This window comes from Crocodylus siamensis, chromosome 1, assembly GCF_052110815.1.
Source record: "Crocodylus siamensis isolate JL-2025a chromosome 1, ASM5211081v1, whole genome shotgun sequence".
Classification (NCBI taxonomy): Eukaryota; Metazoa; Chordata; order Crocodylia; family Crocodylidae; genus Crocodylus; species Crocodylus siamensis.
The window spans coordinates 311,679,569-311,692,958 of NC_143395.1; the positions used below are offsets into that span (position 1 = coordinate 311,679,569).

General features: G+C 43.5%; 1 long non-coding RNA gene across 1 annotated transcript in view; it reads left to right on the plus strand.

Moving 5' to 3' along the window:
- The first annotated feature begins 7,089 nt into the window (after positions 1–7,089).
- LOC149874769 (uncharacterized) overlaps positions 7,090–13,390 on the plus strand; it is a 219,894-nt gene continuing 213,593 nt past the window's right edge. The window contains exon 1 of the long non-coding RNA XR_016439965.1: positions 7,090–7,216. This is a non-coding gene — a long non-coding RNA (uncharacterized LOC149874769). The remainder of the gene's footprint in view (positions 7,217–13,390) is intronic.

The following is a 13,390-nucleotide window of genomic DNA, read 5'->3' on the forward strand; positions in this document are numbered from 1 at the left end:
ATTTTAAAATGGTGAGGCCAGAGTTTCACTTCTAGTGTAGACACTAAGGACTGTATCTACAAAGAACTTAGGCATTGGAACATCCGGCACTGAGATGCCTAATTTTTAGGCACCCTGCTGCCTAATGAAAACCACAGGCCCTGTTCAGGCAGCATGGAAAATAAGAAACACAGTGGTTCAGACTTGAGGCCCCACTAGCCCAGTATCCTGTCTCCAGCAGTGGCCAGCACCAGATGCTTCTGAGGAAAGCATAAGCACCCCACAGTAGGCAGATGTGGAACGATCATTATCCTGATTTATAACACTTAGAGATTAGCTCAGCCTTGAAGCATGGGGATGGATAGCCCTTCCAAATTTTTTGTTTTTGTTAATTATTACTCTGGGTGGTTTTGTTATCCATATGAAGGTTCAGTCATCTTTTGAATCTCGCAAAGTTGTGGGCTTCATTGGTTTTCTGTGGCAATAAGTTCCATGGTCTCATTACACTATGTGAAAAGTAATTTCTTTGATCAATTAATTTAATTAAATGCCTCCTTGTTTCTGTCTTCTGAGTCAAGAACAACAGAAGCTCCTGGCTTATCTTCTCCATGCCTTTTATTGCATTGTATACATTTATCAAGACCTTTCTTATTCACTACATTTTCTTAGTGAGTGATACCAGTCTTTTCAAACTCTCTCCATAGGATTCAATGCCCCAATAAGCTTTCTTTCCCTTCTTTGAATCCCTTCTAGTTCTGTAATGCCCTTTTTGAAATAGGGTGACCACTAATGTATGCAGTCGTCCAAGGAGGCTGCACCAATCCTTCTTGTCATCCAATTTAGGAAGTGTAAGGTGGTGCTGGTATACCACTGTGGCCAATTGTTGTGGCCATATTCTTAAGGCATGCTCCTCCTTGCACAGTAGCTGCATCCTGAAAGGTATTAAGCAATTTAGGTTCCCATTAATATATGTGCTTGGGATCTCTTAGGGGTCCCATCCATAGGGAAGATTATACTTTGGTGCTGTGGTCACAAATCTTCTCAAGAGGTTTAAAACATTGTTTGTTTTTGATGGAAATACTGACATTTCCCTCATAACACAGGTACACAGAAGTGAACATCCATCAAATCCTTTTAAAAAACTATTTAGTATCACTTTTTAATATCCAGTTAAATTATTACTGGAGCAGGGGCAGGAACCAGGAGGCCTGTCATATCCTAGCTAAATGACTCAACTACTAAGTTAAAGAGTTAGTCTTTTGACTTAGTTCCTCCCCTCAGTAAATATTTCATTAGTTATCCAAGGTGGAGCAGCAGTAGTGTAACTCAGGAGAGCCACTGGGGCAGCTGTAGGCACCAACATTTGGGGAGGAGGGCATAAAAGTGCCACCACACTTCTGGCCTGGCTGCTGCCTCTGCCACATGTGACATGAGGGATCAGTACTGCCCTGATATGCATCTGTGAAGCAGCTCCAAAAAGGTAGCTGAAGAGAGACTTATCCAGAACATGAGCCACCAGTGCGATGCTATAGCCAGCAAAGCGAACAACTCTCTGGCATCAACCGATGCATCACAAGCAAGATTAAGGATGTCACCCTCCTGCTCTACTCAGCATTGGTGAGGCCACAGCTTTAATACTGTGTCCAGTTCTGGGCACTGCATGGAGAAGCTGGAAGGAGTTTAAAGGAGGGCCACATGAATGACTAGAGGTCTGGAGAATAGACCATATGAGGAGAGACTGAGGGACATGGGACTGTTCAGCCTGAAGAAGAGAAGACTTAGAGGGGACTTGGTGGCAGCCTTTAAGTATATAAGGGGTGAACATCAGGGACTAGGAGAACACCTGTTCACCAAGGCACCCCAGGGGAATAATGGTCATAAGCTGATAAAGGATCACTTCAGATTAAACATTAGGAAAAGATTCTTTACGGCTCATGTGTCCAGAGTCTGGAATAGACTGCCCCCAGAGGTGGTACAATCACCTTCCCTGGGGATCTTCAGAAGGTAACTGGACATGCACCTCTCTGGGATCTTCTGACCTCAGCAGTGTTTCCTGCCTTGAGCAGGGGGCTGGACTTGATGATCTTTGAGGTCCCTTCCAGCCCCTAACATCTTTGAATCTAGTAATCTAAGGGCTTTGTAGTTACAGCACTGTTTTGTCATACAGAAAGCTGGCAGTCCAAGTTGGCACTGCAGAACTAGAGTTTGAACAGGGGTTTTCCACAGCCCAACTGAATGACTTGGCTTTGAGGAGTGTACTTAAGTGATTGTGCTGGCTGGCAAGAGATGTAGGGAAATGGCTATTTTCTGAATGCCCATGAGGCTTTGGCCCTACCTAGGGCTCCAAGCAGTTCAGTAGCTGTAGGTCAGCATCACAGCTCAGGTAACTTTGCAGAGACTTAAATACCTAGAATACATAGGTGCTTTGGGGGATGTCAGTGTAATTATTTGACTTGGGCATACGAGAAGACAGGACCCTTGATGATCTAAAATAAAATACCTGATTGTTTCTTGTTTGTTTGTTTGTTTTTTTACCTTAAGTTTGTTAATTATAGCAAGCCAACATTTCAGCTGGCCGTGCAAAATTTACGGAAAGAAAACAGAATTCTATTTGCTATCTTTTATATTTTGTTTCCCTTCTCTTTGCCAATTTCAACACAGAGAGAAAGAGCTTACAGAGCTTGCTCCCTGCAGTCATAGCCTACAGGACACCTAAAAAGAACATTAGAAAGAAAGATATCTGAAAGAGATCATGTTGCTGGGAGCTGTGGCTGCCAGTGTTGGGTTGAGATCTTCAGTAACTTCGGGTCAGAAACCAGCTGCTGTGTTGTTGATTCCACTGTTGCTTGCCATCCCTTGCCTTCTCCTTCAATGTACAGGTCTGAGCTGCTCTTTGCACAGCTCCAGATGTTAAAATGCACTTTTGAAGGACTTGAACAATTAAGTGTTCTTTTTACAAGGGTGCTTTTTATGTTCAGTTGCTCCACAACAGCTCCTATATGGTGCATCTTAGATGACATTTGAAGCACTTTGGTGAGTTCAGACACATTTTCTTTTGCTTAAAAACCTTTTTCAACACCCTTTTGTTACAATGATCCCAAATCTTCTGAGAGTTTATACCAAGCTAAATGGGTTAAAATAGGACAGTAATGGGGAAAGAAAGTACCGTTCTTTGTTCATGAAGCAGGAAAGCAGAAAACTCCATTAAAGACAGATCTAAACGTGTCTAATATTTTTACCTTTTTTTTTCCATTCATGTATTTTCTACCAGAAAGAACTGGTTGGTCTGGTTTATTGTGTATAATGAATTGCCTGGCAATTGTGACAGTTTTGAAAAGTACACAATACATGAAGGATATGACCTCCCATTGCAGCATTCCAGGAGCTTTATGACTGTTTCAAAATAATCTGGAATTTATCAAACTGTGAGACATCGACATACAATTTGAACCTGTGCTCAAGTTACTACATGAACATTTCCAAAAGCACAGGAGGGAGAAAAGTTGTTCTTTTAAGGCTTTAGTAAGGGGGAAAAATGCATACACTAAAACTAAAGTATATACAACTGATGAAGAAACTATGTGATAAAGCAGGCTGTTGTCTGTGAAAGCTTATGCCTTTCTGAATGAGTCAGTTTCTAAGGTTGTAGACAGAAGCTCGGGTCCCTGCTCTAACTCATGGTGCTTTACATAAAGCACCATGAATTAGAGCCCCATCCCTGACCCAGAGCTGAGGGGGAAAGGCTGGGTGGAATGGAGCCCTTTCACCTTGTGAGCCTGGCCTGGCTTTCCCCATTACTCCAGCTGGGGTAGCTGAGAGGGCCTGTGAGATGATGGGGCTCTGTTCCCTGCCACCCCACTCTGGCCATTTAAAAGCAGATGGCAGCTCCATGCTGCCACTCCCCCATCCCCTCCCTCCCTTGCTGACAGCCCCAGGGGAGAGACTGGGCTTGTGCACAAGCAACATGTCACCCTAAGTGCCTCCCCGCCCTGCCATCTGCTTGACTACAGGCTAATGGGGTAAATACCTCTCTCTGCTCATGAATATTAGAGGAAGTTATGTTAGGGCTGGCATCTAAAAATGGGAAGGCAATAGGAAATGCCAGGAAAGAGGCACATAAATCCAGGTTGGAGGAGGCGCTTTCCTCCACTCAGGATCAACAGCCATGACTGAATTAGGCAGCTAAGACAAATCAGTGCTCTCTCACACAAAGCAAGGTTAGGAGGAAATAATGGTGATGTTTATGGACATTTTTATTTACTTCCTAAATTAGAGAATAACTTTTGTCACCCACATCTGGAAAGTTTGGCTGCCTGTATACAGTTGATCTGCTTAAGTTGTATCTTGGGCAGTTACTATCATGAGACACCTATTTATGCCATTTGAAGGGTCATATTGAGAAGCTGACCCTTAGTGTTGTGAGCCAGTTTGATCCCATGATTTCTTCTCTTGGGTAAATCTAAATGCTGATTTCTTTAGTCAAACTTGTGCACTCTTTGTTTCCTATTTCAAAATGATTTCCTGTCTTTTTTCAGTCTTTCATATTCAATTTTTCTGAAAGAGTCAAATATAATATCTTCTATGTCTTTTCTTATTAATTCCTGTCAGCCTTACTTGCTTGGGTGTGTCCAAACAGTTTCTGATTTCCCTACAACAGCACAGAAAACAAATGTCTCACAAAACCCCTGATGTCTTTTGCAGTTTTAGAATTACATCTATGAGATTGCGACAGTTTCTCTTCGCTCTTACATTAGTGGAGATGACAATTTTTACTTGTTTAATGTGATGTTAACCATTTTTCCCGACAAGGCAATGGCTAACCCATCCAATTCTTGACAAATGATTGATTTAACCTAGAAATGTCTGTACACAAGCTAATGTAAAAAGTTTAAGGATGAGTAAACTAATTAATGTGCAGTGTATTCCCCATGGCAACAAGAACCAAATTACTATTGGATCAACCCTGTATTCAGCGTGACTCCATCCGCTTGTTCAAGCAAGTCTCATGTATTGGAGGTGGAGAGGTGTCACTCTTCTGCTTTTATTCCTATGTGGATTATTAATAGAAATAATCTTTTACCAGTCTCCTTCCAGCTGCTAAACTCTGCTGTGAATCTCCAGCCCCCTCCTGCCCCCCTACCTGCCTTTCCACATGTTGCTAATCCCCCTCAAGTCCAGCACATTTATGCAACTTAATTGCCTGACTTGTACTGCTAGAAGGAACCCTCCTTCTATGGAAGTCAAACAGGATTTTCTCCTAAACTACAGACACAAATTGAAACATACAATGACTTTCAGGTGGAAAAGAGGAAAGAAGAAAATTATGCTCTTGATTTATTTATTGAGGCAGTGATGTGGCTGCAGTGATCAGAGGCATAACTTCAAATTCTGCCACCCTGGGCAGCACAGGAGGCATAAGGAGAGGAGGAAGTGAGGGCTTACCTGTGTATGCAGGGGTGCCACAGCTGTGGAAATGGCAGGGGCTGCTGCTGCTGCTTTATTGCAAGCTTCCTGAACAGGGGCTGCTGCAGTGGTGGCAGTAGTGTGGGTTTCCGCTGTGATTCTGTCCCTCCATTTGAATTGCTGCCCAAGGCTGTAGCCCCTCTCAGCCCCCAACTTATGCTCCTGGCTACCATTGGAAATGCCTTTCTTTCATACAATAGCTTAGTGTTTAAAACAACTCTCCAGACTATACCAGAAGCAGTTCAATTACCTCCACTGTTTGAAAAGATTAAAATGCTGCATATTTCCCACTGCCCAAGAGAGTGCCTTAACCATCAGGGCCATGAAGTACTTTGGTATGACACTATTCTCAAACCCTGCTGTTGAGCTTGTTCCAGTGTGAAGTAATGAAGATGAGGTGTAATGGGCTGAAGAAAGGAAACAAGTACAAGCATGATTTTGTAGTGTAATGGTTATGACACTCATCTGGGAGAGAGTGAGTAATGGGTTCTAGTTGCTGCTCTAAGAAACATAAATTATGCATTAAATAGTTTCTAGTTAAAATCAGCAGCATAAGAATGCAGCCAGGAGCCCAGGGTGGCTGCCACATGCAGGGGCAGCAGTGACTTCCGGTTGCGGTGTGATCATAATTGAATGGCTGTGGCAAAAGCCCTTTTTTTTTTGTCAGTGACCAGTGTGGTTGCCCCTGTCACCCTGCCTTAGTTATAAATACTGGATAAAATACAGAAACAATCCTTTGAACAAGGACTGGAGCCCAGAACACCTACCTCCTCCTCCAACCTTGTGGTACCCAGATTACAGTCATTCCCTAACTTGCTTCCCAAGTAACATTTCTATTTTTTTTAGCATTAGTATGAGAGTAGAAATTGTGCTCTATCCTGTGAATAGACTAGTGCCTGACGGACTACAGTTTTTAGCTTCTATGTACAGTTTGTGATTCTGTTTCATGCTACAGTGAAATCTTGAGAATGTACCTTCCAGAAGGGGGAGAACGCATAGGTACCAACTTTTGTTTTTGCCGGGGGGTGCTTGCAGACACACACACAAAAAACCCCAACACACCACTTCACTTTAAACTCGGTGCATTCCTGTGCTGAGCCCCACACATGCCCAGAAGAGGCAGCACATTACTTCAGCCTGGTTCTGCAGCATCTGTAAAGATCAGGTGCTTTAGTGGGGCTTTTTTGATAATTTTATTCAATAGCTGATTGAATCAGCTTTCGCTAAATGCACCAAAAAGCCCCACTGAAACACATGATATTTACAGATGCCACAGAGCTGGGTTGAAGTAACAGGCTGCTTCTTCCAGTTGAGCATGTTTTTGTCCTTGTTTTTTTTACTGTCTGCAAACAGAAAATGACTGTGACTTGTGGGTGCTGAGCAGTGAGCACCTGCTGGGTTTTTTGGGTGGGTGCTTTAGCCCAGGAGCATCTACAGAGTTAGTGCCTATGGGCAAAGGGCCCTCTTACCCTTTAGCTTAAGTACTTCATCACTATCCAGGAAGCAGGAGAGCTCCTCTCATTCCCTAAAGGGGTCTGAACATGCAACTGTTACTTTACAAAAAAAATGCTCTAACTGCTATGCCATAAACAAGGCATTACCTAGATCCTTCTCTACTCTTCCTCTTGCAGTTGCCCCCTGGATGATCAAGAGAGGTGTCATGTGAAGCCAGGAGGAGGAAAACAAGTCAGAGGGTAGCATTCAGTGAGAAGGATGCTGCCCTTCAAGGAGAGGTCCCTGGCTCTTCTAGTCCTAAGTCCCTGCTCCTAATGAGGTAGGACTTTGTGCTTTATCAAAAAAATTAGTAAATGCAAGGTGCAGTGCCTCATCTTCAAGAGGTGGGACTGGAGAAGGGTCTGGTCAATGCCTGACTTGTGGCCTGCTGGTTAGAGCCCTGGGCTAGGATGTCAGGGAAGATTCTAGGTGGGAATTAAGCCCCTAACCCAAGTGTCCTGCTTCTGGGGGCATGTATCATTAATCCCTATGCTCCTCAGCTAAAAGGCAGCAGGCTTCAGGCACCCCTTTTTGTGGTTTTCCTGCAACTAAAATTTTGGGATCAGCATGGCTACATATGTGCATCTGGACAATCCTATATTGCTGTACAGCTGCTGGGGCGGAGTGCAACCCTATTGAGCATTCTCTGTGGGTATGTGCATGGGCTTGCTTGCACAGAGCTGAATTCAAACTGTGTAAGTGCCAAAAACTGAAGATACATTGCTGAGTATGTGCCATTTAGGGAGATAAAAGATAATACAAGTTAGCCCTTACATTCTAATCCCAGTGCTGAAACTACTCCTTCAGTGGCCTTGGGCAAGTCACATGATGACTATGCCAAAGAGTAGCTTTTGCAACATGAATACAGTAATACATATCTGTACCAACATGTGGGTATATTTTTCTGTTCCAGTATATGAGAATTTCACTAATTAGTGATCAAATAAGTAAGGTTAATAAATTATGTTAGAAAAAGAAACTGGAGTGTTGTTTGGCAACTGTAGTAGGGCAGCTGGTGAATTCAGAACTGTAAAAATGACTTAAAGAGATATGCAGCTGTATCCAGCTTTTATTTATATCCTGTGAAGCTGGACAGAGCGGTAGCTGGAGTAAAATGTAGTCCATAGCTTATTTATAAAGAAGTGTAATATTCCTTTAAATTTTCTGCTGACAGCCCACATAGATAATTAGCCCACAGCTGCATCCTTCAGAGGCCAGACTAGATAGAATTTTTTTTTCTGCCTAGAAGGAGCAGGTGAAAGCCAAGGGAGAAAATTTAGTTGCCATTAAGTTACCTTTAGTTACTTGAACTGAAACAGCATATAAGAGAAGAGAAAAGAGCCAAGTGACAAACAAATATATGATATGAGCTTTCACAAGGGCAGCTGCTAAGGATGCAGAGAAAAGAATATGCCCAGTGAGACCAAAGCATAAAATGTTGTATTTATGACACCTACAGTATATTTGGTGCCTTACAAAACATACAAATAGGTACAATCCCAGTCTCAAAGAGATTGTAGTCTATTGATAGACGTGGTACCAGTGAGAGCTATAAATAACAGGCAAAAATAGGAAAAAAGTGGACGAGAGTTACTCAAATTGGTGTAAAATTACTTCAGAGTTACACACACACACACACACACACACACACACATATGTGTGTGTATATATATATATATATATAGAAAAAGGTTTTAGAATACAGTATATACTAGTGTCTCTCTTTATAGATATAGACATACTGGTATACATTGTATTCTAAAACTTTTTTCCATACTTCCTCATTTCTCTCTTCTAGGACAAAATGTTCCATTTTCCAACCTTCTCAACTTCTTCTAGACCCTTACATATTCCCTCACCACCCCTCATTCTGTTATGTCACCCAAGAGCAACACATCCTGCAAACCTTCCACATGATGTTCCTCATGACAAACGCAGAAAAAAGCTGCCTCATCCTATGAACCAAAAATCATCTGACATGGAAAGAAATAAAAGACACTGTCTGGAACACTTGTTCCATTGGAAACACCTTTAGTTTAGAAATCCAGGCATGTGAGCATGACTCTTCACTCATAATCTTAAAGACATTCTTCTCATGACTTTGCCTGAGGGAAAAGGTTCTTTGTCTTAACCTGAACATGCATTCATTTTGTAACAAAAGAAGGTAATAATAATAAATGTAATTGCTTGCCTACGTAAGTTGTTATAATACATACTACATCATCACAATACATTTATTTGAATGGACTTTTAAAGGAGCAAGGATGGGTAATTTTTCACATTCAAAATTCTTCCAACCTTACTCAGACTGAGTGTTACATTGTCCTGAAAGCAGTCTGATATCCTCTACCACCACACGACAATAATTTAGTGAAATCAGTGGAATAACTCTTTAAGGAAGTGTTAGTAGAGATACAGAGTGAAGGTGATTAAAACATTAGGTTAAAAGTTGTTGTTAAACTGGTTTGAGTTAAAAATTGAGAGGCAGCATTCTCCAAAGAATAACTGACTTGGGAATTGGGAGACCTGGTTTCTACTTGTAATGCTGATTTGCTGTGTGACTTTGAGCAAGTCAGTCACTTACATTGTCTCTATCACCTTTTTTTCATTGTTGCCTATTTTGACTGTACATTCTTCATTGTATGGGCTGGCTCCTATGTATAGGGGCTGGTAGTTGGAGCCTTTAGATATTGCTGGAATATATCATGCATAATAATAAATTTTGTTCATCTTCTGGTACAGTTTACAGAACCTTTGAGGTATTGAAAAATTTTGTGGGTTTTCTTTTAAAACTCACTTGGGCAGCCGTAAAGGCTGATATAAAACTATGTGAGCTAATATATGTGCTAGACCTTCCTTTTCTATTATATAGTATTAAAATATAAGAGCTGAGACAAGCAAAATAGGAAGCAGAAATGAAAACAGACAAAAAATGCTGCAATTTTTGGAAAGTCTTTTGAAATTTGATGTGAAAACCCCTGAAGCTTTAGCTATGCTCCTGATTTTACTTTATTTTCTTTTTTTCATGTGGCTGAGCAAGAAGAGCCCCTTGAAGTTTTCTAAGAAATGTTAAATAGTTGGGTATTAGTCAGTTTTTCCTGTTTAACAAGATAAATCACTATTGTCCTATGGCTTTGCAAAAACTGCACTATATTCATCATGCCAAACAGTTTCTTGTAATGTTACTGAGTGAAAGATTACACATTTATCCAACAAGGATAATTCCACAGACCTTTATGAGATTTCTGGCAGTGAATATAAGCTCAGCCATGCCCACATACCTGCATAAAGTGGGTATTTTTCTCTTTTGGGATCATATGGATTATCTGCATAATAAACTATGCTTTTATGAAAAGTGGAGAAAGCACTTTCTATATTTCCTTTTTTATTAAGAAATAAATGGGAACTTGAATTGTTTGCCCCCTCTGAGAAAATATGGAGCAAGAAAATATAAATTAAAGTACCTTACTTTCCGAATGGTGGCCTGAAGGCCTCATGCAGCTCCCAAGGGCTTAACTTGTGGTCCCTAGGCTCCCAGTCTGGGTGCCACTACTGAGCTTTGAACTCCTGCTGCTGCCACTGGAGTCCCTGGGTTGCCTCTCCCTGTTTTGGCTTTATCGGTCTGTTCCCTGAGTGTGTCGCAGAGTGGCGTGGCCTGTGTGGCAGAGGGAGCCTGGGGCTGTGAAGCTCGAGGGATCTGGGGTCTCTGCAAGGTACAGAGGCACCAATCTGATGTAATGGGAATTGTCTGTTGTGTATGGCAAGGGGGTCCATGTGATGCATTGCGTGCATGCAGCACAGGGTTGAGGGCTATGTGGCACAGTATGTCTGCATGGCATGGTGGGGAGAGGGACTGTGTGGCATGTTGGAGACCTGTGTGGTGTGGCAGGAAGACAGGGCTTATGAGGTATAGCAAAGGGCCATGATGTGTGGCCTTCATGGTATGCAGCCCAGGAAGTGTGCCACTCAGAAGCTGGACAGTCCTGCTATAGACCAACAAACTAGCATCATATAGGTGCGCTTGAGCAGCTAACAAAGATGGCCATGTTCTAGTTTCCTTTCTTGCCAGCCACTTAAGAGGCACTGTTTTGCAGTGAGAGCTGATCTAAAATTCATTTTGAGATGGACAAATGGAGCTGTGGGCATTTGTGAATTGGGAGTGCTAACAGGAAAGTGAATGTGCAGGAGTGCAAAATTATAAGAGTTATTTCAAAGCGTATGTAGATGCTTATTTCACATAAATAGTTCCTTATTCTCTAGCAAGTTCTCTTAAAACCAATGACTAAGTATGGAAGTGTTCCACATGATGTAAAGCATTGTAAAATACTGCGTGAACTGAATGTAATGCACTATAATGTGAATGTATGACATCAGGAGGGGTAGCCCTGCTGGCTGGACTTGTGCTCCAAACCAGCCTCTGCCTGGGAGTTGTAGTCTATCTGGAGGTATGAAAGGGTTTAAGATTTCTTGAGTGTATGAACCACAGTGGTCGTGCTCACTACCTATTATCTGTCCTTGAGTGAATGCACCATGGTGTTACTGCTTATTATCTTTTACCTAGTTCCTAAGCATATGTACCTTAGGTAATGTTTATTTTCCCTGTACCTATTACTTTCCCCTTAGCCTGTTGGCTTGTGACCCTAACCCCTGGCATTTTCTATAAAAAAGTGAGAATTTCCTTTTTTTCAGCTTCCTGTGTCAGTTCCTGGGGTTGCACGGTTTGGTACAATATCATTGAGGCCATGACAGATTAGAATAAATTTAATAAAATATTGAATCACTCAGATTTTGTGTTTGATCACAGAGATTTTCAGTTTGGCTCTCTCATATTTTACCCTTTCTTAATTTTGTAATAGCATGTACATCTTGGCATTATTTTCATCAGTTTTTCATCATGCTCTGAAAGGACAAGCTATTTTCTGAAAAACTGACCTTTTCTGAGACAAATTAGTCTTAACAATATGCTTCTGTATGGCTTAATTTCAGCAAACCACATAAGCATGTCCTTAACTCCAAGCATGAGGGCTAGGGGCAGAAGTTACACAAACTGGTTGAAGTGATCAGGAACTGGTTTAAACCTATAACAGAACAGAAGTTCAGTGTACATAAACAACTTTCAAAATGGCTGAAACTGGTTTAAAATAAACCTAGTGGATGTAGTATCAGACTTAACTGATTTAGGTTAGACTGGTTTATGGAACTTCTGTCCAAGATCGCCTCCCAATTCAACTTAACTCACAATCCCCCAGTGTATCCCCCATGATGCTGTACAGTCCTGGGCTGTGCTCTCTGCTCCATCAGAGCAGGGCAGCCCTGCCCTGAGTTGTCAGATCCCTGGCAGTCCAGAGCCCAGCAGATTCCACTGGACCTACCGCTTCACTCCAACAGAGGAATTGCCCACGGTCCCAGCTGGGGTAGGGGGAGTAAAGCCCCACTGTGGGCTTCCCTGCAGGCTGGGCACTGCATCTCATGGGGGTCTGGCGGGGTGCAATTCCCGCCCCCCTTCCTCCCCAGTTGGTGGATTAGCTGGGAAATTGGTGTGTTCGGGTGATTACCCTAGCTCCCAGCTCGGGTGGGGGGAGTAAAGACCCCACTGAGGGCTCCATGCCCCCTACCCCCCCCTTTGGGCATAGCCCAGCTGGTGGTCTGGAATAGGAGGGGAGGGGAAAGGAGAGGGCAACTGTTTTTCCCCCCACCTGCCTCCTTAGCTTGCTCTGTACCCCCATCCAAGCTGTGCCCAGCATGTGGGGGAGGGAGACCCACAGTGGAGTCCTTTTTACCACCCACTCCCTTCTCAGCCAGCCTGCTGGCTGAAGAGGGACCATGGCCAGGTGATTGCCCTGGTTCTCAGATGCTGGGAAGCTTGCAGTCGGGATTTTACTCCCCCCACCTGAGCCAGAAGTCAGAGCAGTCACCCAGCCATGCCTTCTTCCTGGCTTGCAGGGGGGGAGAGGGAATAATGGCCTCCATTGCAGGCTTCCCCTCATGCTGGGCACAGTCTGGCTGGGGGTCTAGAGCTGAGTGGGGGAGGAGCTTTCCCCCCTTACTGCCTTCTCAGCTGGCCTACTGGCTGAGGAGGAGGTGTGGCTGAGTGTTCACCCCAGGTCCCAGCTGCAGGGAAGCCCACAGTGGGGGGCTTTACTCCCCCTGCCCAAGCCGGGAGCTGGGGCAATCACCCAGCCACTCCCCCTTCTTGGCCAGCAGGGCAGCTGAGGAGGGACTAGAGAGGGGGAAAAAAATGGCTTCCACTGTGGGGTTCTCCCCTGCCCTGCACCTGCACCTATCACAGCCTGGCTAGAGGTCCAGAGCCAGAGAGATGGGTATTCCCCTCTCTACACTCCCTCCACAGCTAGTCAGCTGCCCAAGGAGGGGGCATGGCCAGGTGATTGGCTCAGCCTTGGCTCTGGATGAGGGGGATGTGGAGGAAGAAAGGGAGAAATGCCCCACTTGGGGC